We start from the raw sequence: 8,822 nt of genomic DNA on the forward strand, positions 1-8,822 counted from the left end.
AAGTACTAAAGACCCGCGTACGTGTATGTATCCAGCCTCTCCTCTTTATGGTATTAACATGTTTAGTTATGCTATTGCAGTCCAGCCCACGACAGCCTCCAGTGATCCTCCTCAGGAGGTTCGTAGGATTCAAAGGCGATGGCCAGCGAGTCATCGCCGGCCGCTCACTCTCCCAAGGCCAAGGGTGACAACGAGGTGACATCCCAAAGGACCTTCTCTGGCCAGGGAGAAGTTCAAGAGGCTGTCAGGGTGGTGCCAGAGGGCGAAACCTCGGTCGCCGGACACATGGGGAAGGAAATCCCCATGGGGACTGGCGATGGGGGCCATGTTCAGTTTGGCCCCCAGTCGGAGACGGTTCCAGAGACCTATATGGCTCCGGAATCCGGTGAGCAACCTCCTTTGAGAGAAGGAGGCGCGCCTATCCCACCGGTGTCGTCTGTCCAACCAGAGGCACCAGACAATCTACTGGAAGCGCTACAAGGCGCTTCCATTGTGGATGAACACCGTATCCTTATGGGTACGATGATTGAGAAGGTTCAGTCTGTCAAGAGCGGACTGACCAAAGCCTGTAGCAATCTGCTGACCGGCTTTGAGGTAAGCGACGCAAAAGAAAGAGTCCCCATATAGACAGTAGCCCCTGAGACACTGTCTGGTGTTCGGAAAGAAAAAGCCGAATAGAGGATCAAATACCCTACAGGGGACTAATTAAATATGTCTTATGTGACTGGGCAGGCGTCGCTGCTGGCCGCGATTTCACATATTGCCGAAGTCTCCAAACTGAAGCAGAAACTGGAGCGTGCCGAGGACGAGCTCGGCCAAGCGAGGAAGCAGCTGGAAGACCAGCAAGGTATGTAATGACTCGCTAAATATTCGGAAATAATAAACGATGTTTTATTGACCGTAATGTCATGATGCGTGTAGGAGCGGCGACCGAAGTCGAGGCCCTAAAAAAGGCCCTGTCCGAAGCCGAGGGGAAAGCTGTCCAGGAGCAAGCTGCTCGTAAGAAGCTCAAGGCCAGGCTTAACGAGGTTCAGCAAGAGCTCCTGGATGCTGTTAAAAACTGTGAGACCTTAGAAGGTGATGTTTCGGCTCGAGACGCCGAACTCGTCAAGGCTCGCCAAAGCGTAGAAGAGGCCCGGGTTGAAGCACAGGGCGCCCTCTAGGAGATCCAGGAGGCCAAGACGATTGCAGCGGGTAAGGCGTTTAGTATTGAAAGCAAGTATGTGAAGAAGAAGTATTTCTTACTAACACAGATTCAGAGTTCTCCAGGGGCGTTTGCGGATCTGCCATGCAGTGCGTCCGACGCTGCGGAGTTCTTCCGGGCCAAAGAAGGGAGCTCAACGGAGAAGCTGTTCTGGTCGCAGTACCTTGCACCAAAACATCCAGTGCCCTTTAGCGATCAGCTAAAACAGCTGGTCGAGCTGCATAGGACGGCCGAGCTGGCCATGAAGGATTTGATAATCCGGTTGTGGCCTACCAAAGCTATACCCAGTAGCTACTTCGGTCTCGTGAAGCGGCTGGTGAATGCTTGTCCTCGGCTGGACGTCATCAAGCGATCAGTCTGCATCGAGGGCGCACGCATGGCCTTCGCACGAGTCAAGGTATGGTGGGTGAAGATGGACGCCAAGCTTGTGACCGCGGGGCCGCCTGTGGGCAAAGAGCACTGCAAGCTCGAACTGTATTTTGATAGTGTCCTGGAGGGATCCCGCATTGTGGAGGACCCATGTGCCAAGGATATTGTTTTTGAATGAATACTTTCATATTATCCCTGCTTTGTATGAAAAAACAGAGCCGTTATGTAATATAATGCTTGTATTTAAAATTTTGTTTTACCTCCTGCGCGGCCGTTTTTTTATTAAATCTGAGAGTTGACCAGTCGTCGGCTTCAACCCCCATGTAGGAAGTACATGGGTGTTCGGTTGGCGCCAAAACACACTTGATCCAAAGATTTTTGGTCCGTTAAGGAGGTGTTAGCGCTGCGAACCAGGCAATCGGACTATACGACTTTACCACCCTCACTTAGCCATAGGAGTTTGACAGATAAAAATTTAGGCGCAGCCCCTAGTGTTCGTAAGTCCGAACTTGGGATCCTGTAGACACCTGATCGGGTGAAAATCGATCCTTCGTGAAATGCGGGAAAAACCTCTAACGATTTGTAACCTCTCGAACAGCTGACCGGCTCACGCCGCAACATGACAGTCAGTTTTTGGCTTTCTCTATTGAGGTGCTCAGCCGGATAAACAAGGGCACAATCACAGTAGTTCTCCCTTTACTACCCTAGCCGATATAGCGGAACGTAAGGTAGTAAGCACAGGAGCCGGGCAACCAAACTATTGACCAAAGACATGATTCGGAGCCGATGCATATAATGCTAAAGATCGGGGTGCCAAACTATACTGTAAAAGTGTTTGGACTTTGTTGCCGTATTATGGGGCATAATGAAAGCGTACCAGAGTGCACGGGTGCAATTGATAAAAATATCACGAAAAAGAAAAAAAGGAAAGGGACAGTAAGCCAGTGCCACAAATATTGAGACTGCGAACTAGTTTCCATAATAGCATAATTAATATGTCAAAGCGCATTTGTACAAGTAGTGCAATAAGCGATAGGGCTATTTAACATGCCACAACCAAGGCAAAGCCGCGTGCGGGTACCGAAAACAGGTAGAGTGATTGTTGAAGGGGCCGCCTAGAGCCTCCCTTATGCGTCCGAGCTGCTTGCCGCCTTGTTGTATTTTATCCTTCAAAAGGGCAGTTGATTAGGCCTTCAGGGAGGGCCTGTGGAAAAGGAACCTAAAAAGGAGAAAAGAGGGTAAAAGTGAATGCATGCATGTATCCGGGGTCGGTCGAGCCGTACTGTGGATCATGAGCTAGCTATGCCTCCGTCGATGCCCATGGAATTTTGAGTGCATAGTTATGTACGCGCGGTACTAATGCCGCCACCTGATCGGGACCGGGACGGAGGCCGAATTGCTAATCAAGCTCTTGACGAGCCGAGCTGTCGTGCTGCAGAATAGTCCGGACCCTTTTGAGAGTGTCCGGGAGCTTGCCGCCGAATTGGAGTTCTGATTGAAAAGGCCGCTCTGTACTTCTGCTGCTAAGGCAACGGTATGCTCTTCGGTACGAAGGGAGCATTCGTATTTCTATTGACTGTTATGACGCCGCGTGGTCCGGGCATCTTAAGCTTGAGATAAGCGTAGTGAGGTACCACGTTGAATTGAGCAAATGCGGTTCATCCAAGCAGTGTGTGATAGCCGCTGTGAAAGGGGACGATATCGAAGATTAACTCATCGCTTTGGAAGTTTTCCGGAGATCCGAAGACAACCTCTAGTGTGATTGAGCCCGTACAGCGGGCCTCTACACTTGGTATGACCCCTTTGAAGGTAGTCCTTGTGGGTTTGATCCGGGATGGGTTTATGCCCATCTTGCGCACTGTATCCTGATAGAGCAGATTAAGGCTGCTGCCACCGTCCATGAGGACTCGCGTCAGGTGGAATCCATCGATGATTGGGTCGAGGACTAGTGCGGCTGATCCGCCATGCCGGATACTGGTCGGATGATCCCGACGATCAAAAGTGATCAGGCACGACGACCATGTATTGAATTTTGGGGCGACTGGCTCTATCACATAGACGTCCCGGAGTGCGCGCTTGCACTCCCTCTTGGGGATGTGTGTAGCATATATCATGTTCACCGTTTTGACCCGAGGGGGAAACTTCTTCTGTCCCCCTGTGTTCGGTGGCCGGGTGTCCTCGTCATCGTCCTCGCTTTGCGACCCCTTCTCCTTGTTCTCGGCATTTAACTTGCCGGCCTGTTTGAAGACCAAACAACCTCTGTTGGTGTGGTTGGATGGTTTTTCAGGGGTGCCATGTATTTGGCACAGACAATCGAGTATGCGGTCCAGACTGGATGAGCCCAAATTGTTCTTATTGTATGGCTTCTTCCGCTGACCGGACTTGGAGCCGCTGAATCCGGCGTTGACCGCCGTGTCATCGGTATGATTGCCATTGATTCGACGCTTGTGTCTATTGCGTCGGGGCTTGCCGTTGCTATCCTTGGCTTCAGAGGCGCCGGGTTCGCTTGCCTTATTATTGCAACGGGCTAGCCAACTATCTTCGCCCGCACAAAAGCGGGTCATAAGTGTCGTAAGGGTTGCCATGGACTTTGACTTTTCCTGCCCGAGATGTCAGGTGAGCCATTCTCCGCGGATGCTATGCTTAAAGGCCACTAGGGCTTCGGCGTCAGGAAAGTCGACGATCTGGTTCTTTTTAGTTAAGAACCTAGTCCAGAATTTCCGGGCTGATTCTCCGAGCTGTTGGACTATATGACTTAAATCATCTGCATTCGGAGGCCGGACGTATGTTCCTTGGAAGTTGTCCAAAAAGGCTTCTTCCAAGTCTTCCTAGCTGCCGATAGAGTTTTCTGGCAGACTGTTCAACCAGTACCGAGCTGGTCCTTTGAGTTTTAGTTGGAGATATTTGATGGCGTGGAGATCATCGCCACGAGCCATATGAATATGGAGGAGGAAATCCTCTATCCAGACCGCAGGGTCTATTGTCCCATCATATGATTCGATGTTTATGGGTTTAAACCCTTCTAGGAATTCATGGTCCATTACTTCATCAGTGAAGCAAAGAGGGTGTGCGGCGCCTCTATATCGGGCCACATCGTCACGTAGCTTCGATGGAGTCTGTCTGTGGAGTTCGGCCCGGGCGTGACTGGGCTTATTACGTTCAAATAGGTGGTTGTCTTCATGCGTCGGGGCACGCCCTCGCGATACATAGATCGATCTAGTATGTCCCGCATTGTTGTCCAGTTTTTGCCGTAGGTCATAGGTATGTCCCCGAGCTGTTTGATCTCTACCTTTACAGTGAGGTGGAGCGGGCTGGTGTTCGGTTTGAGTTGCCGCCTTGTCTCGACCCCGTGGTGGTCGATCAACCGCATTGCATGATGATGGTATGGGCTCCAACGCCTCATCATCGAATTGAGGTAGCAATTGACGATGCGGGTAACTTTTGGCTGGGCGTTTAAGGCCGTACTCTTCGGCTGCCAGGACATTAGTCCATTTATCGTTGAGCATATCTTGATCATCTTGAAGCTGCTGCTGCTTCTTTTCCAGGCTCCTTGCAGTGGCTATTAGCTGGCGCTTAAAGGCGCTCCTGCTCGAGGGGTTCCTCAGGCATGATGAAGTCTTTGTTGCCGAGGCTCACCTCCTCCTCAGAGAGCGGATGATAACTACCTCCTCCGAGTCTTCATTTATGGCCCATTCGTCAGGGCTGACTTGCCCATCCTCCCGATTGTCCTGTTCGGCAGTTTGTTCGTCGTGGTCTTCTACGTCTTCGGCACCATCCGGAGTGTTGTCGTCTCCTATGCTGGTGTTGTTGTCCTTGCCGCGGCGTGGTTTAGAGCGGCGCCGCTAACGCCGGTGCTTTGGTTGTGTCTTAGGGGGGGTCACCCTCCACTAGGTTTTCCTTGTCATCACCGCTATTATCTTTTGGCGTATCCACCATGTATACGTCATATGAGGAAGTGGTCGTCCATCGTCCGGTGAACAGGGTGGCTTGGGCCTCCTCTTCTCCAGCATCGTCGTCCATATCGTCGATGTCTTCGGAGTCGTAATTGAGTGTGTCGGTTAAGTCATCGACAGTGGCTATAAAGTGGGTGGTTGGTGGGAAGCGAAATTCTCTGTCATCAGCCTCCAATTCGAGCCAGACATAATTCGGCTGTGAGTCTTCCGCCAAGGACAGATTTTTTTAATGAGTGTAACACATCACCGAAAGGCAAGTGTCGGAAGATGTCTGTGGCGCTGAATTCGAAGATCGATAACCCATCGAGCTCGGCATCCGCGGACGCATATGGTTCGGAGCTTGTAGCCGGAAACGAGTCTGAAGTTCCGGTGACACAGATATCACATGAGGCTAAGTCTGTGTGCGGCTCCAACGCCGCAGAATCGGTGGCCTCCGTGGCGGGGTTGAGCTTCCCATCCTCGGATGGCGCGATCTGCTCCGGATCTAAGGCCAGAGTAGTTACAGGAGCTATCTCCCGGATGTGGTCCGATGACAGATTTAAGTCATGTTCATCGAGTTGACAGGGAGCGGCTGCCGCGGTCTCGAATCCGTCAAAGATCACGTCTCCGCGGATGTCCGCGACATAATTCAAGCTCCCAAATCTGACCTGATGGCCAGGAGCGTAGCTTTCGATCCGCTCCAGATGGCCAAACGAGTTGGCCTGCAGTGCGAAGCCGCCGAATATGAAGATCTGTCCGGGGAGGAAGACTTCCCCCTGGATAGCACTGTTGTAGATGATTGAAGGAGCCATCAAACCTCTTGACAGCAGCACAGTGGAACTCTTAATGAAAGCACCAATGTCGGTGTCAAAACCGGCGGATCTCAGGTAGGGGGTCCCGAACTGTGCGTCTAGGATCGATGGTAACAGGAGATGGGGGACACAATGTTTACCAGGTTCGGGCCCTCTCTATGGAGGTAATACCCTACTTCCCGCTTGATTGATCTTGATGAATATGAGTATTACAAGAGTTGATCTACCACGAGATCATAATGGCTAAACCATAGAAGTCTAGCATGTATGACTATGGTAATGAGTATCCTGATCCGGACTAAGCCCTCTGGTTTATATAGACACTGGAGGGATCTAGGGTTACACAAGGTCAGTTACAGAGAAAGGAATCTTCATGTTTGATCGCCAAGCTTGCCTTCCACGCAAAGGAGAGTCCCATCCGGACACGTTGAGAGTCTTCGGTCTTCATATCTTCACAACCCATCAGTCCGGCCCATGGCTAACAGGCCGGACACCCGAGTGTTGGGGAACGTAGTAGTTTCAAAAAATTTCCTACGCACATGCAAGATCATGGTGATGCAAAGCAATGAGAGGGGAGAGTGTGTCCACGTACCCTCGTAGACCGAAAGCGGAAGCGTTAGAACAACGCGGTTGATGTAGTCGTACGTCTTCATGGCCCGACCGATCAAGCACCGAAACTACGGCACCTCCGAGTTCTAGCACATGTTCAGCTCGATGACGTCCCCCGTACTCCGATCCAGCAGAGTGTCGAGGGAGAGTTCCGTCAGCACGACGGCGTGGTGACGATCTTGATGTTCTACCGTTGCAGGGCTTCGCCTAAGCACCGCTACAATATTATCGAGGAGGACTATGGTGGAGGGGGCACCGCACACGACTAAGAGATCAAGAGATCAATTGTTGTGTCTAGAGGTGCCCCCTACCCCCATATATAAAGGAGCAAGAGGGAAGGGGGCGGCCGGCCTAGGAGGGGGTGCGCCATGGGGAGTCCTACTCCCACCGGGAGTAGGACTCCCTCCTTCCTTGTTGGACTAGGAGAGGGGGAAGGAAAGGGAGAGGAGGAGAAGGACAGAGGGGGGCCGCCCCCCTTGCCCTAAACCAATTCGGTTTGGGCCTTGAGGGGGGCGCTCCCAACACTTCCCTTGCTGCCCTCTATTTCCACTAAGGCCCATGTAGGCCCATTAAGCCCCCGGGGGGTTTCGGTAACCTCCCGGTACTCCGGTAAAATCCCGATTTCACCCAGAACACTTCCGATATCCAAATATAGGCTTCCAATATATCAATCTTCAAGTCTCGACCATTTCGAGACTCCTCGCCATGTCCGTAATCACATTCGGGACTCCGAAAAACCTTCGGTACATCAAAACTCATAAACTCATAATATAATTGTCATCGAAACCTTAAGCGTGCGGACCCTACGGGTTCGAGAACTATGTAGACATGACCGAGACTCGTTTCCGGTCAAGAACCAATAGCGGAACCTGGATGCTCATATTGGCTCCTACATATTCTACGAAGATCTTTATCGGTCAAACCGCATAACAACATACGTTGTTCCCTTTGTCATCGGTAAGTTACTTGCCCGAGATTCGATCGTCGGTATCCCAATACCTAGTTCAATCTCGTTACCGGCAAGGCTCTTTACTCGTTATGTAATGCATCATCCCGTAACTAACTCATTAGTTACATTGCTTGCAAGGCTTATAGTGATGTGCATTATAGAAAGGGCCCAAAGATACCTCTTCGACAATCGGAGTGACAAAACCTAATCTCGAAATACGCCAACTCAACATGTACCTTTGGAGACACCTATAGAGCTCCTTTATAATCACCCAGTTACATTGTGACGTTTGGTAGCACACAAAGTGTTCCTCCGATAAACGGTAGTTGCATAATCTCATAGTTGTAGGAACATGTATAAGTCATGAAGAGAGCAATAGCAACATACTAAACGATCAAGTGCTAAGCTAACGGGATGGGTCAAGTCAATCACATCATTCTCCTAATGATGTGATCCCGTTAATCAAATGACAGCACATGTCTATGGTTAGGAAACATAACCATCTTTGATTAATGAGCTAGTCAAGTAGAGGCATACTAGTGACATTAAGTTTGTCTATGTATTCACACATGTATCATGTTTCCGGTTAATACAATTCTAGCATGAATAATAAACATTTACCATGATATAAGGAAATAAATAATAACTTTATTATTGCCTCTAGGGCATATTTCCTTCAGTCTCCCACTTGCACTAGAGTCAATAATCTAGATTACACAGTAATGATTCTAACACCCATGGAGCCTTGGTGCTGATCATGTTTTGCACGTGGAAGAGGCTTAGTCAACGGGTCTGCAACATTCAGATCCATAAGTATCTTGCAAATATCTATGTCTCCCACCTGGACTTGGTCTCGGATGGAATTGAAGTGTCTCTTGATGTGCTTGGTCCTCTTGTGAAATCTGGATTCCTTTGCCAAGGCAATTGCACCAGTATTGTCACAGAAG

Source organism: Triticum aestivum, chromosome 3B, assembly GCF_018294505.1.
Source record: "Triticum aestivum cultivar Chinese Spring chromosome 3B, IWGSC CS RefSeq v2.1, whole genome shotgun sequence".
Classification (NCBI taxonomy): Eukaryota; Viridiplantae; Streptophyta; class Magnoliopsida; order Poales; family Poaceae; genus Triticum; species Triticum aestivum.